This window comes from Acinonyx jubatus, chromosome D2, assembly GCF_027475565.1.
Source record: "Acinonyx jubatus isolate Ajub_Pintada_27869175 chromosome D2, VMU_Ajub_asm_v1.0, whole genome shotgun sequence".
Taxonomy (NCBI): domain Eukaryota; kingdom Metazoa; phylum Chordata; class Mammalia; order Carnivora; family Felidae; genus Acinonyx; species Acinonyx jubatus.
In genome coordinates this window covers 73,891,920-73,910,223 of record NC_069393.1, presented here as the reverse complement: position 1 = coordinate 73,910,223, position 18,304 = coordinate 73,891,920, and the positions used below count along the sequence as shown (strand labels likewise).

The 18,304-nt window shown below is 51.6% G+C and overlaps 1 protein-coding gene and 1 long non-coding RNA gene across 3 annotated transcripts in view; one reads left to right on the top strand and one right to left on the bottom strand.

Annotated features, from left to right (window-relative positions):
• The window catches only part of GRK5 (G protein-coupled receptor kinase 5), a 211,345-nt gene that overhangs the window by 92,205 nt on the left and 100,836 nt on the right, over positions 1 to 18,304 (bottom strand). The gene's annotated exons all lie outside the window — the stretch shown is intronic.
• Positions 7,391 to 16,716, top strand: LOC128312630 (uncharacterized). Its single transcript, XR_008292153.1, has 3 exons — positions 7,391 to 7,617; positions 7,812 to 8,319; positions 16,077 to 16,716. It is a non-coding gene; the product is annotated as an uncharacterized LOC128312630 (long non-coding RNA).

Below are 18,304 nucleotides of genomic sequence, written 5' to 3'. Positions count from 1 at the left end.
TCTGAACTCAGCAAACAGACTATGTTTAACCTCTCCACCTAGAGCTCATTCTCTCAAACTCTCTCTCTTGTGATGGCAGGGCCTGGGGAGAGCAAAGGGGAGGGGGCAGGGGAGTGGAGGACGGTGGGGGATAGCTCGCCTCTCCTCCCTTGCCGACATCTCAAAAAAAATCTATCTCCTGTGGTGGCCAGGACTTCAAGAGCAGCCCTCCTGCGGTGGCCGAGGGAGTGAGCAGAGCAGTCCTGTCATCTGCTCCCCGCACCCCCCGGCCCACCCCCAGCACACACACACTCCTATTTATACCTCTCAATCCAGCTATCTCCTTTTTTGGACAATGTTGCCCTTTGGGCTCACTGTGGAAGCTCGGTCCTTGTGTCTCTTTACCAGGAAGGGGGAAGCACAGCGACGAATCAAACATAGTTGGCTTGCCACCAGTGCTGCAACTGATGATGTCTGATTGCCCTCCGGGGCACCTTCCGATGGCCTGTCTAGCCAAGCTCTCAGCCAGTTTCTCCAAAACGGGGAGCTGGCCAGCTGTGCCCAGCTGGGCAAGCTCGGAGCCCCTCCAGGCCGGCTGTCCCACGGCCAATTCCGTGGAGGCCCACTGCATCTTTCTGCCTGAGCAACCCCACCTCGCAGAGCCCCGGGGCAGGCCCTGGCCTGGCACAGCCCGGCACGCTGGCCTGTCATAATACAGTCCTCTCCTGTGTTCCTCGAAGCCAGCAAGGACGGCTGCCACTTTGCCCACTCTGCAGAGAGGAGGAGCAGGACTCAGACACACGCGCTTCCCAGGGGCAGCAAGAAGATTTTTCACCTCTTCATGTCTAATGTACGGAGTTATTTATTGCTCGCTTACTTTCCAAAAAGGACCCACAGTGTGTCCCAATAAAAGCACGTTTCAATTGTTCAATGAAAGACAAAGAGCAGGAAATAAGCAGCGAAGAGGGAGGGGAGAATAAAATGAGCTCCCCCCCAGGACATCTGACGCAGGAGCGCTATGCTTTCAGCATGAAACTTGGCTGTGGGCTTCCTCGCAGTTTGAACAAAGAGAGACACGGGTGGGTGGTTCGTGGTGGTGCTGGGCGGGGAGGAGAAACTAAAACCAGGCTTCAGGGCTCCTCATTAAGTAAACAGACCACGAGCACCTACTGTGTGCAGGCACTGGCTACATGTCGGGGGCACCGGGGACTGAGATTCAGCCCCTGTCCACGAGGGCAGGCAGGCAAAGTTTGGTGGGCAAGTGAAGAGCTCCCGGGGGGCGGGGGGCATCACTCTGCCCTCCCTCAAGTAGCAGGGATGGTAGAGACGCTGGAACAGAATGGGACAAAGGACAGTGTCACCTGGCATCCCCTGGCCACACCCACAGGAACAAGTGAGGCTGTCCTCTCCACTTGCCAAGCTGTCCTCGTCCCCTAGGGAAGGTTCGGAGCCTCCCTAAATCGGAGTGCACAGCCTTGCCTATATGCCCTGCAGTTACCTCTAAGGCAGGATGTGAGGAGGTCAGGGACCAGCACGGAGTCCCTTCCTGCCACAGGCCCAGAAATGCTTCTCCCAGCTCTAGCCCTATGCCCCTCACGCGAGATGCCACTTCTGGGAACTGCCAGGCACCTCCTGGGTCCACAAAGCCAACAGACCTGCTTCCTCCTTGTTTCCTGACATCCTCAGCCTCCAGCCTGCCCTGTCCATCCCTTTTGCAGGGCCTCAGTTTCCCCACCTGGCAGCGAGGCAGTAAGGCTCACACAGGACGGAGGTTTTCCAGCTCTCACATTATAGAAAAATCCTAACTTGTTAGTGGGGAAACTGGACCAGAACGTGGATCCTCAGCTCCAGGCACTGGCACCGCCACCTGGAAGGAGCCACCAGGACGGAAGGACGTGTGAGCTCAGTGGCCAAAGGGAGGGGCTGAGCTTACTTCCTGCTGCAAACCAACATGGAAGAGATCAAAGCTGCTCCTGGGGAGATTCTCCGAGCCTTACAACCCTTGGGACCCTCTCAGCAGGAGGCAGAAGCAGAGGCAGCTCCCCCTTCCCCGGCACACACACTGCCTCTTTGGACCCTTGGGTTAGGCTCTCCTACTCACCAGCCAGTGGCCCTGACAAGTCCCTTCTCTTTGAGACTTAGGGAGGCAGTGTGACTCATAATCAGGGGCCATACAGAATTTGAAAGGTCTAGCTTCTGGCCTAGGAGACTCTCTACCATAACCACGGCCGTCTCTTGCCAGTTTTGTCTCCGGGTCAGAGTCATTTTCCCTGACATCTGTTGAGGTGGGAGGCCTACAAGACAGCCAGCAGCCTGCCTTCAGGGTACTTAATCTGGAGACATTCACACACACACACACACACACACACACACACACACACACACTCACTCACTCACATAATACAGGGATGGATCACAAATGCCACGCTGTGTCCTATCAACAAGAAAGAATCCCTGCAGATTCTTCCAGAAGGCTGGACAGCAACAGATAACAAAAGCCGAGGTTCCTCTCACATAAGTTGGGTCACGGTTGTACCTGAGGCCTCAGGATGAGGCAGTGAACCAAAATGAAATGGCTCCCGGAAATCAGGACTACACCTTGATGCTGAGGTGGGGAGAGGGAGTCTCATGGACAGCCAATCAGCCCAATTGCCTTCCATTCCTGGGTGAAAGATTCTAGCCTGAGAGAGAGCCCAGCCGGCTGTGTCCTCAGAGGGGTGCAAAAGACAACAAGAAAGACCGACTCATTCTACTGAGCTCCCTGGTGAGCTGGTTTCACCAGGGCCCCAGCCAGGGCCCAGGGATCGGGTGAACAGCGAGGACCCCCCAGTCCTTCCGAGCAGGGCCCACAGGTCGGCCAGCTAGCCCCCTCTGATGGTGTCTGACGGTCAGGCAGGTGGCATGCGAGCTGGCCGAGGTGCTCAGCCTCACAGCTCCAGCCCACACGTCCCACAGAGACCTGAGGCCACTCCCAGAGTGGGGCAGCCAGCGCCATGAGGCCAAGGCTCGACTACAGGGCCCCACAGGCAGGAAGCTGCAACAGAAGAGTGTTCACCCTCCATAAACCCAGCCCCATGGGGCTTTTCCCTTCCTGTCCCCGGAAATGAAAACTCTGACCCAGGAGGTCACAGTCAGGGAATAACAAGCAAATGCCCCAAACGGCAGATCGTGAGGGTGGGAGGACAGGACCGCCAGGCAGGGGTGGAGGGAGGTATCCAGCTGCATGGGCGCCAGAGGACCACTCCTCGGGTCCCTGCATGACAGTGGCTTCTCATCTTCCGCTCCTCCCTTCCCATCCTCATAGATTCCTCTGCTGACTCGCTGGCTCTGTGGACACCTTCCCATCTCCCCACGGAGGCCCAGGCACTAGGGGAGGGCCAGGGCTTACAAAGGTGTCACGCACCTTCTAGGAAAATAGACACCTGAAGCCCAGTTCTGTTCCCCGTGGCCAGGGTTTGGTGGCGGCATGTGTGGAACACTCTAGGGCCCGGGTGGAGGGGGTGGGTGGTTATTCCATTGACTTTGGAGGTAGGACCTGGCCAGGTAGGGAGGAGGACAGAGGATGTGGCCTGAGCAAAGCCAGAAGCAGGAAGAAAACCTGTTTACCAAGGGCCTGGGTGCTCAGCACTGGACAGATGTTCCCAAACGTGTCCCTGCATTTAAAGTCTCCAGCAACCCTGAGACCACCTCCAGAGTGGTCCCCGTATCTACAGGTGAGGACCAGGCGAGGACAGGACCTGAGTCTGCCTCTGCTTCTGAGTAGTGTGTGACCTTAGGCAAGGGGTTTCACTGCCACAAACCCCGATTTCCTTATTTGCCAAAGAAGCCTAAAAACACCTCTCTCTTAGGGTTTTGGGGTAGGTACGAAGAGGCAATGCAAAGTGCTGGGCACAGTATCTGGCACATGATAAATGATGGTCAGTGATGGCTATCATTATCACATGGTCAGTGATGGCTATCATTATCATTATTATTTTTGCAAGGAGTGGGGGGCGGTTAAGCAAATTGCCCGAAGCTACACAGCTCGTAAATAAAAAGCAGGGATTTTGTGCTGTGACGTGCTGATAACCCCCATGCTGGTAGAGGTTTACTCAAAGGCATGAGAAGCCCGAAGGCTTCTGGGGCTGGGGAGAGGACCACTCTGGGTAGCTTCGTATAGCAAGTCAGTGAGCCATTTTAAGGGGGCAGAGGCCAGGCTTGGTAAGATGCCCTGTCTTAGGGCTGTGGGCTTGGACTCTATCCTATGGACAGTGGGTGAGCCATTTATATCTGCTAGAAGTCTCAGCTCTGATGTCTTCAGAAAAGAAGCTTCTAAGTGCTAAAGTCAGCAAACAAGGTCAGATTGGATGGGCAAGAAGGAAAAAGAAACGAGCCATTAATAGTGGACCAATGGAGAGGCTACTGCATCAGTCCCAGCAGGGTGAGGAGTGTCAGGGCAGTAGGATGGAGAAGAGGGGGCTGACCTAACTGAGTGGGGACAGGAACTCTGAGGTTTCTACCTGGTGAGGCTGGTAAAGCCACTGTGGGACATGGAAATCTAGGAAGGGTGCAGGGTGGGAATGGGTGAGAAGTTAACCCAGCAGCAGGTAAGCGTGGCTGAGAACTATTCCTTCCATGTTAAAGTCAGATGGGAATGGAGGGGAGCAAAAGCCCTAACAGAATACGTCTCATGGCCGGCTGGCCCAAGGAGGCAGCCAGGAGGCTGTCGGGGTGGACAGCCCCCTCTGCACCCACACCCACATCCTGACCCCCGGTTAGCACGTGCCCTGCAAGCCCCACCTGGTGGCCCCCGAGGTGGTCTCTCAGAGACAGCCAGTGTCACATTCATGCCCATCTGCTGCCTCCCGAAAGGCCCTGTGGTGGGGGGGGGGTGGCGGGGGGAACCGACAGCAGGGGAGCGAGGAACCACCTCTGAGAAGAGGGAGGAAGAGACAGGTGGACAGCAGAAACAGCTGCCAAAGCAGAGACCTCATGGGTGGTGTGAAAGGCATCCTGTGACCCAGCGTCACAGAGAAACCTGCTCCCAGCCTGACACCACAGGAGACCAAAGCCCCAGCGGCTCCTGCCTCCCATGGTGTTACCTGAGCTATGCAAGAGCGTCCCCAGGAATAGAGGCCATTTATGGTACATTTCAGGTCCTGGCTGGCCACTTGAGAAGCGCTGTCTAATTTCTCCCTGGCGCACAGTAAGTAAATGATAAATATCTGGAGCAGTGAATGGATCTCATATCACCCTGAAAGCCCTGCTTGCTCTGTCCATGGCTCCCCTTCGTTCTCTGTTCTCACCCTGCGGACTGCTGCAGGGGCTCTCACAGGAACATTTAGTGGCTCCCTACTACCTGTAGGACAAAGACCTAACCTTTCAGGCCAGAGGCACAGATGGTGTCTCGGGCCTGACGCAGCCTCCCTTGGACCTTTTCCCTCATGACTTGTCTGCACTAAGCCCATCGAAGCAGTGCATACATCACTCCCCAAAGGTGCCCCATGGTGCCCTACTGTCATGGGGAAAGCGTGGCCAACATGGTGGGGATCCACGGCCAGCATAGGCTTGACTCAGGCCCAGGTTTGAATCTGGGCTCTGCTTCTTCCAAATCTCTGTAACTCTGAGCAGTTTACAAATCTCTCTGAGTCTCTGCATCTTTATTCATAAAATAGAGGGTGGGGGAAATGGCGCCTGGCCCATGGGGTTTCATAACGATTCAATGAGTGTGTGTCTGTAAAGCAAATAGCCCAATTCTTGGCCACAGTAAGTGCCTAGGAAAGGAAATGCTTGCCGGCTGTACGATGCTGCGCCTGCTGACTCCAAAAGTCTTCCTTTTCTACCACCTTCCCATCCTGCAGAGATGTCTGTTTCCCGTCCCGGCCCACCTCCATGCACTTGGTACTGAAGACCAACATCTGACAGCTGCCCACTTTCACACGGCTGTTAACCAGCATCACGTGTGTGCTTTCTGCCCTGTCTTCCCAACTAGGGACACCTCCTTACCTCCCCCCTCGGGACCCTCGGCAGGGCCCTGCCCAGAGTAAAAGCTGAACAGGGGTTCATGGCTGGAACTGGCTATTACCCCATGTGTCTGAGTTGATTGAGGCCCCTCCTGCCCGGATGCAGAGGGATGCGTAAGGTGGCCTTCGTTCAGGGGGCGGGGTACCATCCCGAACCTCTGAGGTCTGCAGAGAGTTAGTAAACAGAGCTTTGAGGGATGGAAGTAGGCTAAGGGGAAAGGGGTGATATTCAGGTTACATAAAGGCAATAAAGGTGGCCCAGCCCGTGATGCCAGGAGCCACTCCCGAAAGCAGCTCTCCACCACCTGGCAGCTCCCCAGATCCCTGGCACAGAGCAAGGGCATAACAGAATGAATGAACGAATGAATGAACAGATAAACTTAAGCCCAGCAGGACCTGGCAACCACCACCCACAGGGGAACCAGGAAACAAAGCTTCGAACCGAGCAGGACTATTGCCGACATGATGGCAGCGGATAGCAGTGACAGGGCAGCTTCGGTGTCTGCGTGCCTGCTGCGTGCCAGACCCTCTGCAGAGCCCTCCCGGTGCGTTTCTTCATTTGCTCCTTGCGACCCTCCTATTCCCATTTTGCAGGTAGGGAGACTGAGGATTAGAGAAGGCAAATCACTTGTCCAAAGTCACAGTCAGTAAAGAATCGAGCCTCGCCAAACCCAGGTCCCTCTGACACCAGAGCTCATGCCCCTCACTGTTGTCTCCCCCCAGACTTGACTGAGCTGGGTTAGCCCTTCAGGAGCTTTGTCCCTGAGACATAAGCCCGGTGCCAACAGCGGCTGGGCGCTCCCAGGCCGACACCGAAGCCTGATGTTGGAGTCTCTGGGCAAAGCCATTCTCTGTGCTCTACTCTGCTCCAAGCTGGGCTCAGCCAAAGTCCCGGAGCAGCATCCATTTTTGTGTCCACCTCTGCCTGGCCAATCAGGCTCTGACAGCCAGAAGGGGCCAGCATGACAGCTGGAAGCATGCACCCCTCTCTCAACTCTCCTATGCCTCCCCCCTCAGGCCAGCCGGGGCCCAGAAGGGGAGAGAAAAGCAGGGTCTTTTAAAAGGACTCAGAGAGAAAAAAAAGACCCATCAGCAATCACTCCAGGATTTGGGAAGACTAAGATTTTTTTGTTTTCCATCCCCAGAGGAGAACAAAAATATCTGAGCGAAAAAAGAAAATCAAAGGGCACCTGGGTGGCTCAGTCAGTTGAGCATCCGACTTTGACTCAGGTAGTGATCTCACGGCTCATGAGTTCGGGCCCCATGTGGGGCTCTGTGCTGACTGCTCAGAGCCTGGACCCTGCTTCGGATTCTGTGCCTCCCTCTCTCTCTGTGCGCCCCCCCCCCCCGCCCCCACTCATGCTCTGTCTCTGTCTCTCTCAAAAGTACATAAACATTTTTTTAAAAATAACACAAGAAAGAAAGAAAATCAAGATTCCGAAAGAGGCTGGTGAAGAGGAAACACCTGTGTTGAGGGCTGGGAAACAGCACCAGGCAGATCCAGGCTCCACCCTCACGGAGCCCTGTGGTCAAGTGGAGGACGGAGGTCAGTCATCAGACTGTGGCAAGGATAAGGACAAAAGCCGGGCCTGGTGGGGTCACCAGAGAAGGCTTCCAGGGGGAAGTGACCTGCAAGGTAGAGAGGCCCAGGGTTGAGTCGATTCCCAGGCAGAATCAGGGAAGTGTGTCTGGTGAAGGCATGGAGAAGAGAGGAAACGTGAAGGAGCGGCTGAGTCGGGGGCAGGGTGGGGGGTGCAGAGTTGGAGTGGTAAGCGAGGACAGGTGAGGCAGGGCCTGGTCAGCTCTGATAAGACCCTTGGCCTATCGTAGCAGGTGGTGGCATGATGAGATGGACATTTTAGAAAGAGCTTCCTGGCTGCTGTGTGGAGCGTGGCTGGACACAGGTAAGCCTGGATGGAGTCAGGGTAGGGGGAGACAAAGGAGTTGAGGCAGGAGAGGGAGGTGGCCAGGGTGAGGGAAACAGTGGGGGTGGGGAGAGAGGCCCGACTCCAGAGATACTGGGATGCAGAGGGGCCCGGACTTGGATTGGCCATGTGTGCTGGGCAGGGGAGGGTAGGCAGGGCAGAGGGAGAGGGAGGCCCCCGGGTCTCTGGGCAGCATGGTTTAGGGTGGTGATTTGCACCAAGATCAAACACAGAGGCAGCTTTAGAAGAAAGGGTCGCGCGCAGTTCATCAGGGCTACAGGAAAATTACGTCAGCCACTTGTCCTTACCATGGATTACACGACCACACTGAAAACGGCCAGCAACAAACTGCGGAGCACTTTACAAAGCGTTTCCTACCAGGAACTCCTGTGGCCACCTGATCATCCACTAAGGTAAGGACTGCTGGGTCCCCATTTCAAAGATGAGCAAATCGAGGTTAAGGGACTTTCCCAAGGCCATGGAATCAAGGGGGAGGCATGAGAGTCTCAGTCTTCTCGCTCCCAGTCTAGCAGGGACTCTACAGCCATATGTTTCCATTTAAAACGATATCTGGGGACACCTGGGTGGCCCAGTTGGTTGAGCATCTGACTTTGGCGCAGGTCATGACCTTGCAGTTCATGAGTTCAAGCCCCACATCGGGCTTACTGCTGTCAGCACGGAGCCTGCTTCAGATCCTCTGTCCTCTCTCTCTCTGCTCTGCCCCACTTGCGCTCTCTTTCTCTGTCTCTCTCAAAAATGAACATTTAAAAAATAAAATTAAATAAAATAAATAAAAGAAAACAAAACAAAATAAAACAGTATCTGATTTCTGGGCAGGGAAACAAATGACAGAGGATACAATTCTCTTGCCATAAAGCAGAACTATGACGGGGCCACAGACCAAAATGTTCGTAGTTGGGTATCTCACTGGCCATTTAAATTTTCCTCTCTTTAGATTATATTTTGGAAATGTCATCAATGGATGGATTTTATTTTTGTAAAGAGACAACGAACTAAAAGATAATTCTAAAAATAATTTTTAAAGATGATACAAGGACAGCACAACCATGAAACAGAAAAAAACAAACACCAGCACTCAGAATGTTTCTTGAGTTTGCATTTTCCTTTCTGACACTAGCTGCGAAGGGAGTCAGGAACCCGTGCCCACAGGCGCTCTTTAGGGGATAAACTTTTTGTTGTTGTTCTTTGGTGATTTTTTTTTTTTAATTTAAACGTTTATATTGGCCCCAAATCTCCTTCCACCCACATTTTTTCTTCTCACTCTCTTGGGTGCTAGCTCCGAGGTACTCGGAACAAGGGGTGTTTAATGCGCTGAGGCAGATGCCGCGAGAGATGTTGCCAAGGGGCTGCTGAGCAGACGGAGCCCGGGAAATAAATTCGTAAATAGAGTCTGGGCAGAGACCATTAAAAGTGTTGTCCTAGTGTCTCTTTATGGGGCAGAACGCTGTCATGCTCAGGCTGCTGCGGGTCAGCTGGCCTCTTGTGCTGGGTTGAGGTCCCCATTGCTGCATAAACTAGCTTGTTTTTCCCACTTTCGGCGACGAGCCTTAAAACAGACAGAAAAGCCCTTCTCATGCCTGCGACTGCCGTGACTTGGGGCTGGCAAGCAGGGCCCAGGGCGCTCACCAAACCTGGTTTGCTTTGTCTGTCAGAGAGACACGGTTCAGGTTAATGGCGTCTGCAGATGCAAGCACAGGCTGGAAATGGAACATTCCAGAGGAAGCAAAGGAGGTGGAGAGGCCACTACACTCACTGCTTGAGTTTAGCTAATGTGTCTGGCCTTCAAAAAGACAGTATGGGCTTTCTGGCCTCTGAGCCAGAGATCAAAATGCCACAATGAGGTACAAAGGTGTTAATCTGAATACTAACTGTAATGGTAAAAACCACTGGAAAAGAGAAACAAATAGTTCTCACTGTGTGTGTGTGTGTGTGTGTGTGTGTGTGTGTGTGTATACATACACATATATATGTGTATATATATATGTATATGTATATATATGTGTACGTATATGTATGTGTGTATATATATACATACATATGTATGTATATATACATATATATGTATATATATGTATGTATATGTATGTATATATAGATATGTATATGTATATATATGTGTATGTATAATCAATATGAAGCCTTCAAAAATCAAGTTTATGCTATACTTATGGGCAAGGGCTTATTTTCAAGATAGTTTAAAGGAAGAATATGCCCACAAAAAATAAATAAGCCACAGGTAAGGATAGACTGCAGACCTGGACCAATGCTAGGTAGAAGGCATTAGGCCAGTTCCCCATTGCCCATTTGTATGCCCACTCCCCTGGAGAAGGGCAGCCCATGAGAATAGAAATTTCTGTGTTTTCTTCACTGATGTATCCCCAGTGCCTGACACTCAATAAATATGCATCAAATGGAAAAACATAAATCACATGTATGGAGAATGTTCATGACATGAGAAATATTTTTGAAATTATATTAAGAAAAAAGTAAGAAAGAAAAGGTAAGTATGTGCATGGGGGAAAATGCCAGAAGGAATTACATGAAAAGTGTTGACTATGACTAGCTGAGTGCTAAAGTTATGGGTGACCTTTCCTTACAATTTTCTGTATGTGTTTAAGCAAAGTAATTTACCAATTACAATGACTTGAACAAAGACAACAATGATAAAGACGGAATAAAAACGTAGCGTGCAGCATGGTTCAGAAAGCTGTTAATCCTCTCTAGATGGTCCTGTGGCCTGTGGGGAAGCAGTCAGCCTGGGCCTGCCAGAGTTAACCCTGAGCCAGGGTCAGCAGGGAGTGGGGGGATCTATGCTCAGACCTGGTGGGAACTGGGAGCCTCTGGCCCCTTGAACTTGACTTCCAAAGACCAGGTAAGAATGTGGGTATTAGAATACCCTAGAAAAGAAAAGACAGATTAGAGTCCTAACTTCTAGTACTCCAGAATGTGACCTTATTTGGAAATAGGGTCTTTACAGAGGTAATAGAGTTAAAATGAGATCATTAGGGTAGACCCTAATCCAGTATGACCAGAGTCCTTATAAAAAGGGGAAATGTGAACACACAAACACACATACAGAAAAGGACAGGTGAGGGTGAAGGCAGAGATCAAAGTGATGCTTCTACAAACAGAGCAAAGCCAAAGATTGCCAGGAACCACCAGAAGCTAGGGGAAGGGCTTGATCCCAAACTTCCAGCCTCCAGAACTGTGAGACAGTAAATCTGTTGTTTAAACCACCCAGTCTGTGACGCTTTGTTATGGCAGCGAAAGTAAACCAAGACAGCAAAGGAAAGCCTACCATGGAGTCAAGTCACGGGGAGAACATTGCAAGTCACTTCTTTCCCTGGGACTCGGTTTATCTACATGGAAAATGGGAGACCTGGCCTACAGCAGTGGGTTTTAAACATGGTTTTAACCTTGGGAATAAAATCTTACAAAGAGGTACGAACATAAAAGGTAAAAAGAAACCCTGATCAGTTAGAAGCCTACTCTGGACCATACCCCCTCCCTGCAGAGCAGCCTTTGAAAACAATTCCAGATCATCTGTAAAATCTTGGTCAATACCCTATTCTAAGAACCTCCAAACTCGAAACCCACCAACTAGGATCACTGAGCATCTCACATGCACCCAAGCTTGCTCCGGACACCGGGAACCCAACCCCTTTGCCTTCAAGAGGCTGTTGGTCTTGATGGAGAGGTGAGGCTAATACCCGGAAAACCGGGCAGATAAGCCAGGCTGCCCTGTCCCTCCTGAGAGCTACAGCTGCAAACAGGTCACCTGATGTTCTAAATCCACCACATCTAAATTTATCTTGCCCTCCAAGGACGAGCAGATGCTGTGCCTTATCAGAGCATGGTAAGTGGCAGAATGACAGACGTGACGCGCCCTTATCGCCCCAAGGACGGGAATGACGTCCGCAGAAAGACTTGGTCTCCCTGACGATGAAATCAAGAGCTCACGTGCCAGGAGGACGGACGGGGACTGGGTCACGCAGGCCCTCAGGTGGGGTGGGACCTGTCCCAGGAGCCCGGATTCCTTTCCAGACCCTTAAGTGTGCCTCGCGATGCTGGGGCAGGGAGGGGGAGCCAATGGCCCCTGAGGAAGGGTGCACAGAAGGGGAGGCTGTTCGCAGTAAGGACCAGTCCCTGTTGCATCCCTGGGGGAGGACCCAAGGCGTCCCATTCCACACAGGAAGAGGAAGAAAGAGAACACTCAGTGAGCACCAACAGTGTGCGGGCAGACCACTGGGGGCTGGATTAAGGGGCCACTGATGGTCAGAAAGCAGAGCTGAGCAGCCCAGTCTCTAGGGATAGTGTCCAGGGTCAGACTGGGCTGATGGGGGCCTGGGCTTCCCTCACCAGACAGAGGCCCTACAACCCCACCTGCTGAAGGCTACAGGATGGTTCCTGCCTGCCAGCATCCAAGCAGAATGGAGCAAGTGCCCCTCAGCCACGGTCCTGCAGATCAAAGGGGATGAGGCTCTGACCATCCTCTCGGAGCCCACAGACTCATTAGGGGACATGAAGTCAACAAGGAAAGAAGATTCTGCCCTGCCGTGGAATCAGGTGGGGGATTCAGTCTTTATTCACTCAACTTTGGTTGTTTGTTTTTTGAGACAGAGAAAGAGAGAGAGAGCATGAGCGGGAGAGAGGCAGAAAGAGAGGGAGAGAGAGAATCCCAAGCAGGCTCTGCACTGTCAGCGCAGAGTCCAATGTGGGGCTCGATCCCACAAACCATGAGATCGTGACTTGAGCCGCAATCAAGAATTGGATGCTTCACCGACTGAGCCACCCAGGAGCCCCTCATTCAACTTTTAAGTACCCAAATAACATGCCAATGCATTCTCCTTTTTTAAAAAAGTCACCTTATAGATAAAGCTGATGTCCCCTCTGACTTCCATGCCTCCCCTGGGGCAACCACTGTTAGGACTATGGGGTGCCACCTTTCAGAACATCCACACGTCCTTTCAAAGAGATCCACCAGGCTAGGGGTCAGGGCAGAGTGTGTGACACTATGGGCTTCCCAAGGTGTGCGGTGGGGCAAAGGGAAGGAGAGAAGGCTGAGGACTGCAGGAATCAGGGTGAATCTCCAGGAGAAGGGGTCTGGAGGTGGGGGCTCAAGGAAAGGTAGGATTCACTGATGACCCCAAGGCAGGTGTCCCTGGGGACTGGACCCATGTGATGTCAGCACAAAAAGAGCCCCGTTCATCATTTGTAGCCAATTCAGCCTCTCTCAAGCCCTCCCAAAGGGCCCTCGCCTTTGCCCTCCCACCACCAGCACCATGATGATGAGGATGAGGATGACAAGGACAATGACAATGAAGGCATGTGCCGGACACTCTGCTGGCCCTAATAACAGTTCTCCTGCTGTGACATCAGTGTTTCCGTTTTACAGGCAGTGAAACTGCAGCCCAGAGAAATTAAGCAAGTTGCTTAATGTCACATGGCTGGGGGCACCATTGACCATAATGCCAATGCTGGAGGTCCCTCCACAGGACTGCACTGCTTCTGTGGCCAGTGCTACAGCTCTTGGGCCTCAACAATGCCTGGCACACATCAGGGGCTCCACAAATAGTTGTAGGCTGACTTCTTGTGTAAAGAGCATGAGCAATGTTGGGTGAATAATCAAGGACTAGGCAGTCCAAGGCAATTTTCACGCTATTACAGTGTTTGGGGGTTGTTTTGTTTTGTTTTTTAAGTTAAGAATCTATATTTTCTTCTAGGCATCCCTGATAATCTAGAGCTTCTGCTCCTGGAGAGTTAAGGCTTTGGCAAGAAGCTCTCCCACAAGGCAAACGAAATGTCCCCCATCCATCTGTGAGTGCACAGGGCATCACGGCAGTTACTTTCTGTGAATGGCCTCCTCGTGAACGTCAGTCCCGCCAGGGGGTGGGGAGGGGGACTTGATTTATTATATGGCTTTTGGACAGTTCCTCCAGAAATACTGCCAAATAGAGGAATAATCAACTCTTTCACTCAAGCCCCTCATACTTTTTTTTTTTTAATGAAAGAATAAAGTACGCAATGAGCCCGAACTAAATAAATAAAAATGCCACACTTTTGCCCAACAGAACTTTCTGCGTCACTGAGGAATATTTACAGACCTCAACAATCTTTTATCTTCATGATGACGTCCAACCTTCTCAGTTTTGGGCATTCTGAGAACGTCTTTGATTTGGGTTCTCTAATTGTCTTATGGGAACAATTAGTTTATTAACTAATAATGTCATTATTCGATGGTGCTTTGAACAGACCTTAGAGAACCACTTCCCTCTCTTGCGGTCTGCCCACCCTCCACCAGGGCTGTCTGAAATCAGTTACTCACGTCTGGGCTCACACTGGAAACAGATACATGTGGCAAGGAATCTCTACTCATTGCTGACCATCACAGGTCTGGTTTCAGGCTGGGTAGGGAGGCAATGTCCATTCAGCCACTTTATCCATCCGCCCACCCACCCATCCATCCATTCACTGTGCCAGCCATGGAGACCTCCATGATAGAAATGACATGGTCCATACCTTCAGAGATCTCACACAAAGAGATGCCCTGGGAGGCTCAGAGTGAGGCCACGTCCTCCAGGAATGTTCCTCATGGGTGGAGACCTCAGTATTGTTCTCTAGCTCAGCTTACCGTGGGTAAGCATCCGCCTCTTGATTTTCAGCTCAAGTCATGATCTCATGGTTTGTGGGATCAAGCCCCGCATCTGGCTCCATGCAGACGGCGTGGAGTCTGCTTGGGATTCTCCCTCTCTCCCTCTCTCTCTGCCCCTCCCCCCTCTCAAAATAAATAAACACTTAAAAAATAATAAGTTTCTCAATAAGTACTTTTTGAAAAAGCAAATGAACACACAATCCATTCTTATGAAATAAAATAAAGACAGAAAAAGACCAACTCTGCTTTGAATACTGGCTGTGGCCTGATGCCCAAGATGTTTATGAGTCAATCTGATGTTGGGGAGTGGAAAGCTGTAGCTCAGGGCCTGGGGCCCGGACCCTCCTGGCAGGTCACTTCTACTCTTGGAGCCTGTATACTTAGGTCCGAAATGTGTGGTTGGAGAAGATGCTTTCAGTTCCTTGAGTCGGGCACTCTATGAAAACCTCACATCCCTGGGAGAATTGGTCAAACTGCAGCCTCAAGGAATAGGGGCCTGGCTGGACTCCCCCATCTAGCAGATGTGAGACCATGGCCCCATCTTGTAAGTGTATGAAGCTTCTTCATGCACACAGCAAGGGTTGGGGAAAGGGTGCCATAGACTAGATGCTTCCCAAGTCCAAGCTTCTAGTACTTTAAGTGGAGGAGACTGGCTAAGATGAAATTTGGGTACAGCAAGAACAGGTCACATGATTTTTAAAAGAGCCCCAACTTCCAACACTGCACACCTCACTCACTCCTTGATTCACCCAATATTTGGTGAGGCCCTACTATGTGCCGGGCACTGTTCTAGTGGTGAACCAGACAAGACACAGTCACTACTGTTGTGGAACATCCAGTCCAGTTGGGGAGACAGAGAATACACAAATCAACAGCTGAACAAAAGATGATTCCAGATGCAGTATGGGCAAAGAACATTAAGAAATTGTGAGGGGTGCCTGGGTGGCTCAGTGGGTTAGGCATCCGACTTTGGCTCAGGTCATGATCTCATGGTTTGTGAGTTCTAGCCCCTCATTGGGCTGTCTGCTGTCAGCACAGAGCCCACTTTGGATTCTTTGTCCTCACTCTCTCTGCCCCTCCCCTACTCTCTCTCTCTCTCTCAATAAATAAACAAACAAACAAACAAACAAACAAACGTCAACATAAAAAATTTTTTTGCACCATGTGAGAGGCAGCAAGTAGAGGGAGAAGCTGGTTGGGAAGGCTTCTATCTGAGCTGAGACCTAACAACTACCTGGCAAAACGTAGGAAGAACATTCCAGGTGGAGGGAACAGCAGGTGCAAAGGCTCCAGGCTGGAAACATACGTGGCGTAATTGGAGAACAGAAAGGTAACCCGTGCGGCTCGTGAATGGGGCAGGAGGGGGTGACCCGAGACGAAGGTGAGGGTCTGCCCATGCAGGGCAGGCTGGGAAGGGCATTGCCAAGACGTCCGTGGGTAAGATTGAGAGGGTTCGTGGACTTGGAGGGAGAAAAATGTCATCTCTCTTTTCACCAGACTTTACCTGAAAATGAGCACTTCCTTCAGTCACGAATGCCAACAACAACCGACAGTGACGTTAGTGGTGCCAAGCATTCGTCAACAACAAGATACTGTAGATGCATTCATAACACCACTGTGGCAGCATCTGGAAACATCACTTCTGCTCATCACAAACCCAGAGTTACAGTTACAGCTGTTAGACCAGCCAGTTGGACGCTACTATCTAAAGTGTTAACAAAGGAGCACATATATTTCAACATCATAAATTTTTAAAGTATCTCATAACTGAATCTGAAAAGAACTGGTTTCCTTTGTAACCCTACATATTTTGTTTTATATAAGGAAAAGCATTATTCTGAGAAGGGGTCCCTAGGCTTCACCCGACGGCCAAAGTGCTCACAAGGAGTTCGATTTCTACTCCAGGAGGGACAGAGTACTGCTGACGTGCTTTCCACAGGTTTCATGGGCTGCAGCCTCCAGGCTGCAAAGTCACCCTGGCTGTGGGAGAAGACTGTGCTCGTGCAAGGTGGTGCCAAAGGCAAGTGAGGGCATGGCCTACTCCGACCTCTGTCCTGGGCAATGTGGAGGGGGCAGCGCCCCTGGGGCCTCGAGGGCTCTTCCCAAGCCTCTCCCACCCACCCACCACACCACCTCATGCTGCCCTCTTGACACAGAGGAGCCCTGTCACTTGGCCCAAAGCCCACCCCAGGGCATCCTCCCAAAGAGCTTCAGAAAGTGAGCACGCGTGTCCACAAGAAAAATAAATGCGGCCTTTGCCACTGTTTGGTTTGAATATTGGTCCAGAACAGAAACGAGATTTGTTCTTTAGAAAGCCTTCCAGCAGGACCCCGGCAGAGGCTGGGCAAACACCAGGCTGATGGACGGTGAACACTCGGGAAGGCCCGAGCACCGGGACCCACTGCCCCGAGCGGCAGCTTTATGGCGGCCTTCCTGTTTTCCCCGGGCCTCTCTTCACACTGCTCTCTCACACACTGAGTCTTTTCAATGCCCTCCAGGAGAACAGAAGAATCCATTTGCACACACCAGCACACACGTTTCTCTCACCCTCCCCAGGGGGTGGACCCTGCCAGGAGGCCTGTTTATGGACATACAGGGACAGATGGGGAGGGGGCCCGCGGGTGGGGTCCTCAGAAAATCTGAGAGCTGAATCCCATGCTCCCAGATCCCCCAGACCAGAGGTGAGACTGAGGTCTGGCCAACTGGAAGGTGAGGGACATTTGTGGTGTTTCTGGGGCGGTGCTAGAAAGCTCATGGGGGGCAGGGATGCAGTGTGGGGTATGGGGGAGGGGGCTGGGAAGGGCAGGACTGGCTCACCTCGAAGGATCAGAACAGCATCCGAGAGGAGTGGAGAGGAGGCGGGCACCGGGACTTTGGAACCAGATTTAGTGAGCAGAAAAGGAAACTGAGGCACCCATGTTGCTGATGAGGACCAGCAGAAGAGAGACAGCTCTAGCAGACAGCTACACCAACCGCTGCCCGTTCAGCTCAGAGCCCCTTTCCCAGGCTTCTGACTAGAAAAGAACACGCTGGGGTTTCTTTGGAGGGGGAGGAGGTTGATTTTTTTTGTCTACACCCATTGGCATTTCTGGGCTGTGAGTGTCTCCAGCACCCGGTGCCTGGGAATAAGGAAGGCAGAAAAGAGAACCCAGGAGCTCACTGTCAGGTCATTCTTCACATTCCCGGGCCCCCAGCCAGCCTGCCTTCTTGTCTCCACTTTTCAGAATTTTCCTATATTTGTTTCGTACGTAATGTCCAGAGCTTTGGCCTGTCCTTGGTGGGAGGGCCAGGGACAATACATCTCTTCTATCGTGTCTGGAACCAGAAGTCCTGTATTTCATACTTATATGTTTCATATTTTTAAGCAACACATGACTCAAATATAGAGATTACTCAGGTTTCTTTAACCTGCATGGCAGGAATGCCCTTTACACGGCTTTCAATGCTCTTCCATTTATTGGAAACACTGTATAAGTTGATTGTTATGCCCCTTCATCCTTTCCTTTGCTCATTCAGCTGCCCAGCTGTCTGCTGTGAGCCTCCAGGCACCAGGTACACAGTAGAGAATTTAAAAGATCCTTCCCAAAGAGCCTTTCCCACTTGGGGTGAGCAGACAGCAAACCACAGCTGAGGCAGGGTACCCCCACAGAAGAGAACAGTGCGCTCTGAAAGACCCTGGCCAGGGGGGTAATTTAAATTCTCTGAGGAAGACATGAACAGACACT